The sequence below is a fragment of the Lutra lutra genome, chromosome X (genome assembly GCF_902655055.1).
Source record: "Lutra lutra chromosome X, mLutLut1.2, whole genome shotgun sequence".
Classification (NCBI taxonomy): domain Eukaryota; kingdom Metazoa; phylum Chordata; class Mammalia; order Carnivora; family Mustelidae; genus Lutra; species Lutra lutra.
Genome location: NC_062296.1, coordinates 42,482,992 through 42,495,142, shown reverse-complemented (window position 1 = coordinate 42,495,142; position 12,151 = coordinate 42,482,992). Strand labels below are relative to the sequence as shown.

Genomic DNA, 12,151 nt, shown 5'->3' with positions numbered 1-12,151 from the left:
GCTGGGAGCCTGAATTCATAGTAGCTGATTAGTAGCCTGAGGTGACAGGAACCATCTGGGGCTGTGGGATTTGGCAAGAATGAGGATATACTGAAAGCCTGGGCCACAGAGCCATTCATGGCCTTAGGAAACAGCCAGCTCTCTCGTAAGCCGGGAACCTAGGTGTGCAGAAGCCTGCTATGAATATGGACCCACAGATGCCACCTCAGACCACTGGGGCTGGTTTTTGCCAGGGTAAGCCAGAAGCTTGGGTTCATAAGAACCCTCTGGGATCCTGGTGCTACAGAAGCCACCTGAAGCCACAGGAGTTGGCAGACACATGGATGAGTCAGAGGCTGGGGTTTGTGGGAGCCTGCCAGGAGTCTGGTGCTCTGGAAGCTGTCTGGAACCATGGCAGTCACTTGGGCATGCTGGAGCTGATAGTACTGAGGTGAGCCAGGAGCCTGGTTTTACAGGAGCTGATTGAGGGCCTGGTATCATTGGAAATGCCTAAAGTTGTGGATCTGGAAGGCACTGCAGTTAGCTGGGGGCCTGGGTTTGTGGGAGACTGCACAGAGCCACTTAGGGCCATAAGAGTTGACCTTGTGCTAGGACAGTTTGGCTCTGGAGTCTGGTGAAATTGGACACTCACTTCACTCTCCATTTCTCATGGGAAGGGTATCTCCCCATGCTGGGCTACTGGGTTTGGGGGGAAAGGTGATGGAGTTAATGTGAATCTATTTTCCTACCCTCCTCAATACATCTTTTCTTATTTCTGTGCTTCACCCAGGTGCTGTCATCCCTCAACTGGAATCCTTGGCTCTTTTGAAGGTATTTTTGTGCATGGATAGTTATTCAAATTAGTATTTCTGAGGTAGTTGAGCACTAGGAAGCCCTATACATCTGTGTTGCTGACATCACTCCCTACTTTATTATTTTTATTCATTTTATCTAGAGCATGGTTAGGGGAAGAAGATATTTACTTGGACCCTCAAACCTCTAATAGTATAATATCTTAATACATTTTACTTTCAAAAAATTAAACATCATAAATTAAGACCTCTTTGAATGCAACTCCAATCCCAGCCTCTTCCTAGAAGCAACACATATTTGTCAGTTTCTAGAACTTTTCTATACATTGCCTACATACAAAGATATATAAATGTCCTGAGGATTTTTTAAAGTATTAAATTTTATCATAGTATATGTATTATTCTTTAACATTTTTTCAATAGTTTGGTTTAGAGATTTTTCTGTATAAGTATGTATCTATGTCTTTCTTCTTAGTGCTGTATTGAATTTCATGTATTACAATATCATTTTTGTTTCTGTGGGTGATTCTAAGTAGACTTCTGGGTCATAGGTACTTTTTTTTTAAAGATTTTATTTATTTATTTGACAGATCACAAGTAGGCAGAGAGACAGGCAGAGAGAGAGGAGGAAGCAGGCTCCCCACTGAGCAGAGAGCCCCACGTGGGGCTCGATCCCAGGACCCTGGGATCATGACCTGAGCTGAAGGCAGAGGCTTAACCCACCGAGCCACCCAGGCGCCCCGGTACTTTTCATTTTAATAAACATTTGAAATCTCCTTAGAAAGGGATTATATTATCTTACCCACTGACTATCAGTATATGAGAGTCCCTGGTTCCCTACACCCACTAACAGTTCTGATTATTTACATATTTAAACATAACTGCCCAATCTGATAGATGCAAAATGGTATCACTTTGTTTTAATTAAAATTTTACTAATATTAAAGAAAATATATAAGTTCCGTTAACTCACAGAAAAGAATCAGATGAGGAATATGAGTTTCCCCTTTAAGAAAATACAATTCAGGGGCACCTGGGTGGCTCAGTTAAGCACTCGACTCTTGATTTTAGCTCAGGTCATGGTCACAGGGATCATGGGATTGAGCCTTGCATTGGGCTCTGTGCTCAATGTGGAGTCTGCTCCAGATTCTCCCTCTCCCTCTGCCCTTCCTCTCTCTCTCTCTTTCTCTGTCCCCTGCTCTCTCAAATAAATAAATAAAATCTAAAAAAAAAGAAAAATACAACTCAATTTCTAAGCAGCTAAGTGCTTCATAGTAGCTTTTTGGGGGCTGTGGAAAAGTCTGAAAAGAAAATTTTTTTTGCACAAACTTAAGATTCACAGATCCCTGGTATGCAAAGAAAAGATAAGAATTCTCATAGTGCTAATAAATTTGAGAGTTTACTATTATGAGTTATAAGATGCTTTGTTATTTTGTTTCAAATATGTGGAGATACTATTCAGATAATTATATAAATTAATATAAATCATCAATAATTTGTATGATAAATGATTTCTCAGTAAGATTATCAAACTTTTCTAAAGAGAAGGGACACAAGGGGAAGTTAGTAATTTATTTGTACGTAGGGCAGAATAGAAGGAGGGGTGAAGCTTAAAAGCTGACAGTAGTCAAAGATCAAAAAATGGAGCCAGCCTTTTTATTACACAGACTATAATTTTTTTTTTTTTTTTTTACCAGTCAAGTAGAAGCTTATACAGATAAGTTTCTATTGTGATTGAAGCAAAATGTCAATTTTGGTCGATCAAATTTCTCTGAAATACGTACTTTTGTTCTGGCATTTTTTTTTAAGATTTTATTTATTTATTTGACAGAGAGAGATCACAAGTAGGCAGAGAGGCAGGCAGAGAGAGAGGAAGGAAAGCAGGCTCCCTGGTGAGCAGAGAGCCTGATGTGGGACTCTATCCCAGGACCCTGAGATCATGACCTGAGCCGAAGGCAGAGGCTTAACCCACTGAGCCACCCAGGCGCCTGTGTTCTGGCATCTTTGTCCCCAAAACTAAATGTATCAGAATATCCTGGAGTTGCAAGGATTCAATAAATCAATTGCATGGATATCTTGAGTAACTTATGTATTGGCTTTACTACATTGATACCAGGGTTTAATGATTAATATGATGAATATAACATAATATTAATATATTGAATACTGAATTAATATAATGAATACTGTTTTCCAAAGTATTTTCCTCCAGCACTTTTTAGAACAAAGCTACTACGCTTACTCAGTTTGGCTTTAAACATAGTAACATATTTCAAATGATGCCATCACTAAAGTAAAAAGACTACTCATAGCATAGGAGAAAGTATTTGCAAATTATGTATATGATATGGGTCTAGTACCCAGAATATAAAATATAAAATATAAATATTATATTAATAATATTAATTTATATTTATTAATATAAATATAAAATATAACTCTTTCCACTCAATACAAAGACAAATAAAATGATTACAGAATAGTCAAAGGATTTGAATAGATATTTCTCCAAAGAAGATATTCAAATAATCAATAATGGTTCAAATCAAAACTGCAGTGATATCAATTCACAGCCACTAAATAGTTATAATTCTTTAAAAAGTGAGTAATAGCAAGTGTTAGCAAGGATTTAGAGAAACTGGAGCCCTTGTACATTTGGTGGGAATGTAAAAAAGTATAGCCACTGTGCAAAGCAATTTGGTATTTTCTGTACCATTTTGATTTACTTCTTGTTTTTTTCTGTATGTTTTAGTTTTTTTTTTCCTTAGTGACTACTCTGTCAATTATAATTAATATCTTAAGTCTATAAAACCCCAGTTTGTACAAGTATCAACTTAGTTTCAGTAGTATACAAAACTGCTCCTTTACAACTCTGGTTCCCTCTTTATGTTATTATTGTTACAAATTAGATCTTTATACATTACATATTTATTAATGCAGATCTTTAATTATAGTTTTATGCATTTGGCTTTTAAAATGCACTAGAAAAAAACAAGAAATGATGAACCAAAAATGCAATAATATTGGCTTTAAAAAAATTACTTGACTGTTTTAGAGCAGTTTCAGTTAGTAACTGTACTTTGTTGAGCAGAAAGTACAGAAAGCTCAGACATACTACTTCTCTCCCACCCCTCTTTCCCCACATGGTTTCTCATAGTATTAGTATCTTACATTAGTGTGATACATTTGTTATAGTTGATGAATGAATATTGCTACATTTTTGTTAACTAAAGTCTCTAGTTTACATTAGCATTCACTTTTTGTATTATACATTTCTGTTTCTTAACATTGTGGTAATATATACATAACATAAAATTTGCCATTTTAACCAATTTTATATTTACAATTCATTGGCATTAAGTACATCCACTTGTGGTTCAACCATCACCACTGTCCATCTCCAGAACATTTTTTGTCATCCCAAACTGAAACTCTCTATCCATTAAACAATAACTTCCCAGTCTTTACTACCCACTCCTAGTCAGCCACTTACAGCACTTTTCTATTTTCTGTCTCTAGAAAGTTGCCAACTCTAAATACATCACAGAAGTGAAATCATACAATATTTATAACTTGGTGTCTGGCTGTTTCACATCGTGTTTTCGAAGTTCATACTTGTGTCAAAATTTCATTTCTTTGTAAGACTGAATGATATTTCAAAATTCCATTCATCTCTGTGTATATTTTGGTTGTTTGCACACTTTGACAGTCGTGAATATGCTGCTAAGAACACTGGTTATACCACTATCTGAGTCCCTGGTTTCAGTTGGTTTGGATACATACCTAGAAGTGGAATTGTTATATCATATGTTAATTCTGTGTTTAATTTTTTGAGGAACCACCATACTCTTTTCCAAAGCAGCTGTACCATTTTACATTCCTACCAGCAATATACATGGGTTTCAAGTTCTCCACATCCCTGCCAACATTTGTTGTTTTCAGTGGTTTGATAATACCTGTCTTAATGTGTGTGAAGTGGTATCTCATGGTTGCTTTGTATGTCCATGATGACTTATGATTTGATCATCCTTTCATGTTCTTATTGGGCACTTGTATATTTTCTTTGAAAAATTCCTATTTAGGGGTTTGGCCCTTAAAAAATAAGCCCTTAAAATAGGATTGTTTGGTCTTTCTGTTGCCATTGTTGGGTTTTAGGAGTTCTTTATAAATTTTTGGTATTAACCCCTTACCATATTTATGATTCAGAAGTTTTTTTCTCCCACTCTGTGTGGGTTGTGTTTTTTACTCTCTTCAGAGGGTCTTTTGATGTGCCAAAGATTTTAATTTTGATGAAGTCCAATTGATCTATTTTTTTCTTAAGATTTTCTTGTCATATCGAAAGAATCATTGCCAAACCCAATGTCATGAAGTTTTTCCCTATGTTTTCCTCTAAAAGTTTTAAAGCTTTAGCTCTTAAGTTTGTCTTTGATCAATTTTGAGTTAATTTTTATATATTGTATAAGGTAAGGGTCCAGATTTATTCTTTTGCATATGATTTCCAGTTTTCCCAACACCATTCTTGAAAAGAATATCTCTTCTCCATTGAATGGACTTGATACTCGTGCCAGGAATTATTTGGCCATATATACAGGGGTTGATTTCTGGCATCTCTAGTCTGTTTTACCAGTTTATATATCTGTTTTTATGCCAGTACCAAACTGTTTAGATTACTGAAGTCTTATAGGAGACTCTGTGTGATATTATGGTTTATAAGAAATATATATTTGGTCTTTATCCATGATTCCTGGCTCATGGCTCCCAAAAGCCCTTGGAATTTCCTGAGTGATAAGAGCAATGGGGGCATTTTTTTTTAATTCTGTTATGTTAATCGCCATACAGTACATCATTAGTTTTTGACATGGTGTTCCATGATTCATTGTTTGCATATACTACCCAGTGCTCCATACAATATGTGCTCTCCTTAATACCTGTCATCGGGCTAACCCATTCCCCCACCCCTCCCCTCTAAAACCCTGTTTGTTTCTCAGAGTCCAAAGTCTTTTAGGGTTCATCTACCCCTCTGATTCCTCCCCTTCATTTTTTTCCTTCCCTCTCCTAATATCTTCCATGCTATTCCTTATGTCCCACAAATAAGTGAAACCATATGATAATTTACTTTCTCTGCTTGATTTATTTCACTTAGCATAATCTCCTCCAGTCCTATCCATGTTGATGAAAAAGTTGGGTATTCATCCTTTCCAATGGCTCAGTAATATTCAGTTGTGTATATGGACCCCATCTTCTTTATCCATTCTTATGTTGAAGGGCCTCTTGGCTCTTTCCACAGTTTGGCGATTGTGGCCATTGCTGCTATGAACATTGGGGTACAGATGGCCCTTCTTTTCACTACATCTGTACTTTTGGGGTAAATACCCAATAGTGCAATTGCTGGGTCTTATGGTAGCTCTATTTTTAACTTTTTGAGGAGCCCCCACCCTGTTTTCCAAAGTGTCTGTATCAACTTGCACTCCCACCAACAATGTAAAGGGTCCTCTTTTCTCCACAACGTCTTCAACATTTGTTGCTTCTTACCTTGTCAGTTTTTGCCATTCTAACTGGTATAAGGTGGTATCTCAATGTGGTTTGGATTTGAATTTCCCTGATGGCTAGTGATGATGAAGATTTTCTCAGGTGTCTGTTAGCCATTTTTATGTCTTTTGACAAGTGTCTGTTCATGTCTTCTGTCCATTTTTTGACTTCATTATTTGTTTTTGGAGTGTTGAGTTTGAGAAGTTCTTTATAGATCTTGGATACCCTTTGTCTGTAATGTCATTTGCAAATTTCTTCTCCCATTCTGTGGGTGTGAGACAGGAGCCCATCAAAATCCTAGAGGAGAACATAGGAAGTAACCTCTTCCACATCTATTTTAGCAACTTTTTTCAAGACAAATCTCCAAAGGCAAGGGAAACAAAAGCGAAAATGAACTTCTGTGACTTCATCAAGATAAAAGGCTTCTGCATGGCAAAGGAAACAGTCAACAAAGCAACGGGGGGAATTTTTTGTCATAATATTTGGTCTCTTGTCCTCAGTTCCTGAAATCTACTTTAGAGCCATTAACATGAAATGGGTGTCATATTCATATTCATAACAAGTACCTTTTTACCACAAATAGGGTTATGTTAATGAGGTGACTTTTGGAAAGCACCTAAGGATGGGGGCTGATTTCCAAAGGAACCAGCCATGTGATTAGAGGGTTGGAACGTTCAGTCCAACTCTCTACCGCCTTGTCCCACCCCCTACTTCCTAGAAGGGGAGGCGCCTGGAAGTTGAAGCAATCTCCAGTGGCCAATAATTTAATCAATCATACCTACATAATAAAACTTCCATAAATACTCAGAGGGACAGGGTTCAGAAAGCTTCTGCATTGGTGAACACATGAAGATTCTGGGAGACTGGAGTGCTGGGAGAGAGCATGGAAGCTCTGTATACGTTCCCCATACTTCGCCCTATGCATTTCTTTCGTCTAGCTATTCCTGAGTTTTATATATATACATACACACACACACACACACACACACATATATATGTATTTACGAATGGTAATTCAATAAATGTTTCTGTGAGTTCTGTGAATTGCCATAGCAAATTAATCAAACTTAAGGAGGGGGTCATTGAAACCTCCCATCTATAGTCTGTCAGTGGGAAGCAGAAATGGTAATCTGTATTTGAGACTGTAATTCAGAGGTGGGCGGGGGGAGTGCAGTCCTGCAAGACTGAGAGCTTAACCTATGGGATCTCATACTATTTCCAGGTTGATAGTATCAGAATTGAGTTTAATTATAGGACGCCCTGCTGGTATCTAAGCATCTCTTAGTGGTTTTGGAACCGCTTCCACACACACACATTGAAATTGTGCCAGAATACCTTTATTTTGAAATTAGGAAGAGTGAATTCCAACTTTTTTTTCTTTCTCAAGATCATTTTGTTAATTTTGGATCCCATGAGATTCTATATGAATTTGAGATAGTTTTTTCTATTTTTGCAGAATATATCATTGGGATTTTTAAAAAGATTTTATTTATTTGTTTGTTTATTTATTTTAGAGGGAGCAAGAGTGCCCCCCAACAACAGGGGGAGGGGCATAGGGGGAAGAGAAGAGACAAGCAGAATCCACGCTAAGTGCAGGGTCAAACTCAGGGCTTGATTTTACAACTGAGATCATGACCTGAGCCTAAATCAAGAGTTGGACTTTTAAATAACTGAGCCACCCAGGCACCTCTATCATTGGGATTTTGATAGGGATTGCAGTGAATCTTACAGGTCACTTTGGGTAGTACTGACATCTTAACAATATATAATCTTTACAGTTGATGAGCACAAGATGTGTTTCCATATTTATGTCTTTATATTTCTTTCAGCAGTGTTTTTTAGATTTCAGTGTACAGTCTTTGGCCTACTTCATTGTCTTCTTAAGAATTATATTCTTTTGATGCTATTGTAAATGAAATGGCTTTCTTAATTTCTTTTTTTAGATTGTGCATTTTCTTAATTTCTTTTTTTAGATTGTGCATTGTTATTGTATAGAAATGCAACACATTTTGTGTGTTGATTTTGAATCCTGAAGTTTTGCTGAATTTGTTTATCAGTTCTAAGATTTTTTTGCAGAATCTTTGGGGTTGTCTACATATATGCCATGCCATTTTTGAGCACAGATCATTTTATTTCTTCCATTACAATTTAGATGTCTTTTGTTTCTTTATTTTGCATTATTGTTACAGCTGAAACCTCCAATACTACATTGAATAGAAGTGGAGAATGTGAACATCCTGTCTTATTCTCTATCCTAGGGAAAATCTTTCAGTCTTTCACTATTGAATATGATCTTTAGACATGGGCTTTTCATTTATGGCCTTTATTGTGTTGAGGAAGTTTCCTTCTATTCCTGGGTTGTTGACTGTTTTGATGAAAGGGTGTTGAATTTTGTCAAGTACTATTTCTACATGAATTGAGATGATTTGTTTTTTGCCTTCATTTTGTTAATGTGTTGTGTTGCAATATGATGGATTTTTTAAATTTTTATTTTATTTTTTCAGTGTTCCAAGATTCATTTTTTATGTACCACATGCAGTGCTCCATGCATTTTGTGCCCTCCTTAATACCCACCACCAGGCTCACCCATCCCCCCACACCCCTCCCTTCCAAAACCCTCAGTTTGTTTCTCAGAGTCCACACAGTCTCTCATGCTTCATCTCCCCCACTGATTTCCCCCAATTCACTTTTCCTTTCCTTCTCCTAATGTCCTCCATGTTATTCCTTATGCTCCACAAGTAAGTGTTGATTTTTGTATGTTGAATCATCCTTAAATTCCAGAAGTGAACCCCAGTTGGCCATGGTATAGAATTCATTACATATACTATTGAATTTACTTTTTTAGCATTTGTTGGAGAATTTTGCATCAGCATTATAAAACATATTTGACTGTAATTTTCTTTTCTTGCCATATCTTTGTCTGATTTTGTTACCAGGGTAATGCAGACCTATTGGAATGTTAGGAAGTGCTCCCTTCTCCATTTTTTAGGAAAAACTTGGGAAGACTTACTGTAATTCTCCTTTTATTGTTAATTCAGTAGTGAAGGTATCTGGCGTAGGGTGATTTTATTTATTTATTTTTTTTTTGGAAGGAGGAGGTTTTTGATTACTTATTTAATCTTTTCACTAAACATAGGTTTATGCATATTTTCCACTTTTTCATGATTCAGTCTTGATAGGTTGCGTTTGTTTTTTTGTTTGAGTGTGTTCATTTCCCCTAGATTACCAATTTGCTTTGTATACATTTGTTCATAGTATCCCTTTATAATGCTTTTTATTTCTGTGAAATTGGTAAGGTTTCCATTTTTATTTTTGATATCATTTTGATATTGATATTTTTGATATTTGAGTCTTTTCTTTTTTTTTCTTAGTCAATCTAGCTATAGGTTTGTGAAGTTTGTTGATCTTTTGAAGAAATAAGTTTTGGTTTCATTGAATTTCTCTATTGTTCTTCCATTCTCTGTGTTTATTACTTTCTCCATCTATTGGCTCTGGGTTTCATTTGGTATTTCTCTAATTTCTTAAGGTATATGGCTTAGTTGTTGGTTTGAGATCTTTCTTCTATCTTAAATGTAAGTAATTGGAACTATAGCATTGCTTTTGCTGCATCCCATAGGTATTGGTATGTTTTGTTTTAACTTTCATTTCCTCAGTTATTTTCTAATTTCCTTTGTGATTTCTTCTTTGGCCTGTTGGTTGTTGAAGAGTGTATTACTTAATTTTCACATATTTATGAAGTTCCCAATTTTTCTTCTATTATTGATCTTTAGTTTCAGTCCATTGTGATCAGAAATGTTATTTTGTATGATTTCCTCTTTTTAAAAAAATATTAAGACTTGTTTTGTGGTCTAACATATGGTATATTCTGGAGAATGTTCCATGTGTACTTGGGAAAAATGTGTATTCTGCTATCATTGGATGGCATGTTTTGTATATGTCTATTAGATCCAGTTAGTCTATAGTGTTATTCAAGTCCTCTATTTCTTTGTTGATCTTCTGTCTTGTTTTCTAACCATTATTGAAAATGGGGTTACTGATGTCTTTAACTATTAGTATAGAACTCTCCATTTCTCCTGTCAATTCTGTGGTTTTTAAATATATTTTTGAACTCAGAGTTTTGTGCATATGTTCGTAATTGTCACATCCTCTTAGTGAATCAGCCCTTTATTGTCAATATATAATGTTATTTCTTCTAACAATTTTTTTTAAGATTTTATTTATTTATTTGACAGTTGGAGATTACAAGTAGGCAGAGAGGCAAGCAGAGAGAGGGGGTGGGAAGCAGACTCCCTGCTGACCAGAGAGCCCGATGCGGGGCTCGATCCCAGGACCCTGAGATCATGACCTGAGCCGAAGACAGAGGCTTAACCCACTGAGCCACCCAGGCGCCCCTCTTCTAACAGTTTTTTTTTTTAAGATTTTATTTATTTATTTGACAGACAGAGATCACAGGTAGGCAGAGAGGCAGGCAGAGAGAGAGGAGGAAGCAGGCTCCCCGCTGAGCGGAGAGCCCGATGCGGGGCTCGATCCCAGGACCCTGAGATCACGACCTGAGCTGAAGGCAGAGGCTTTAACCCACTGAGCCACCCAGGCGCCCCTCTTCTAACAGTTTTTGATGGAGTTTCTTCTTATTGCTCCTATAACAAATTACTACAAATATGGCTTTATTATCTTAGTGTTCTGTAAGTCAAAAAGTCCAAAATTCGTCTAACTGGGCTAGAGTGAAGGTATCAGCAGGATTGGTTCCTTCTGGAGGTTGTGAGAGGAGAATCCATTTCCTTGCCTTTTTTGAGCTTTTATAGCCTTCCTGCATTCCTTGGCTGATGGCCCTTTCCTTGCATCACTCTAACCTTTGATTCCATGGCCCCATTTCTGTCTTCTCTCTTTGACCTTCTTGTCTCCCTCTTTTAAGGACCCTGTACTTACATTGGTCCATTTGCATAATCCAGGATAATTAATATTCCCATATCAAGAGCCTTAATTTAATTACACTAGCAAAAGTAGCTTTTTACCATGTAAGGTAACATACTGATAGGTTCCAGGGATCAGGACATTGACATATTTGTGGGGGGAGGTTATTATTTAACCTACCACACTACTTATAGTAAAGGCAGTAGTCATAGAAACAGTAAAGCCAGTTCCAGATGGGTAAATAAATGCTGTGGTAAAGCAGGCTACTCATATACTTAGGGTTTGGGGCATTATATAGACATCTTTGACAGACTTATATCCAGTCATCACCATGTCACCATCCATGAAATCATAAAAGGATATGTTATAATAAGTAAAAACAGATGAGTGTCAAATTTCCATAACAAAGTGAAACTTGACCACTTTAAGTTTCACCTCACAGTGAACTATAAAACAACTTGGAAATGTGTCCTTTGGTGGAGTTCCTGGAAATATGATAGGGGTTCATTTTAACACTCTCTTTTCCATGATAATCCACTGTTATGGGCTGAATTGTCCCAAATTCATATGTTGAAGCCCTAACCTCTGGCATCTCAGAATATGATTATATTTGGATACAGGGCATTCAAAGAGGTGATTAAGTTAAAATGAGACTATTGGCCTGGGCCCTAACCCAATTCTACAAGTGCCCTTATAACACGTGCAAATTTGAACACACAGAGAGACACCAAACATGCGTGCATACAGAGGAAAGACCATATGAGGACATAGCAATAAAGTGGCCATTGAAAGCCAAGAAAGAGGTCTCAGGAGAAACCAAACCTGCTGACACCTTGATCTTGGACTACCAGGTTCCAAAACTGCGAAAAAGTAAATTTTTGTTGTTTAAGCCACCCATTCTGTAGTATTTTATTATGGTA

At 36.8% G+C, this 12,151-nt stretch overlaps 1 protein-coding gene across 9 annotated transcripts in view; it reads left to right on the top strand.

Moving 5' to 3' along the window:
• The window catches only part of GPRASP2 (G protein-coupled receptor associated sorting protein 2), a 136,995-nt gene that overhangs the window by 9,957 nt on the left and 114,887 nt on the right, over positions 1 to 12,151 (top strand). For all 9 annotated transcript variants that reach the window (XM_047715373.1, XM_047715367.1, XM_047715369.1 and 6 more), the window contains one exon: positions 770 to 810. The gene's annotated coding sequence lies outside the window, so the exon portion shown is untranslated. The remainder of the gene's footprint in view (positions 1 to 769; positions 811 to 12,151) is intronic.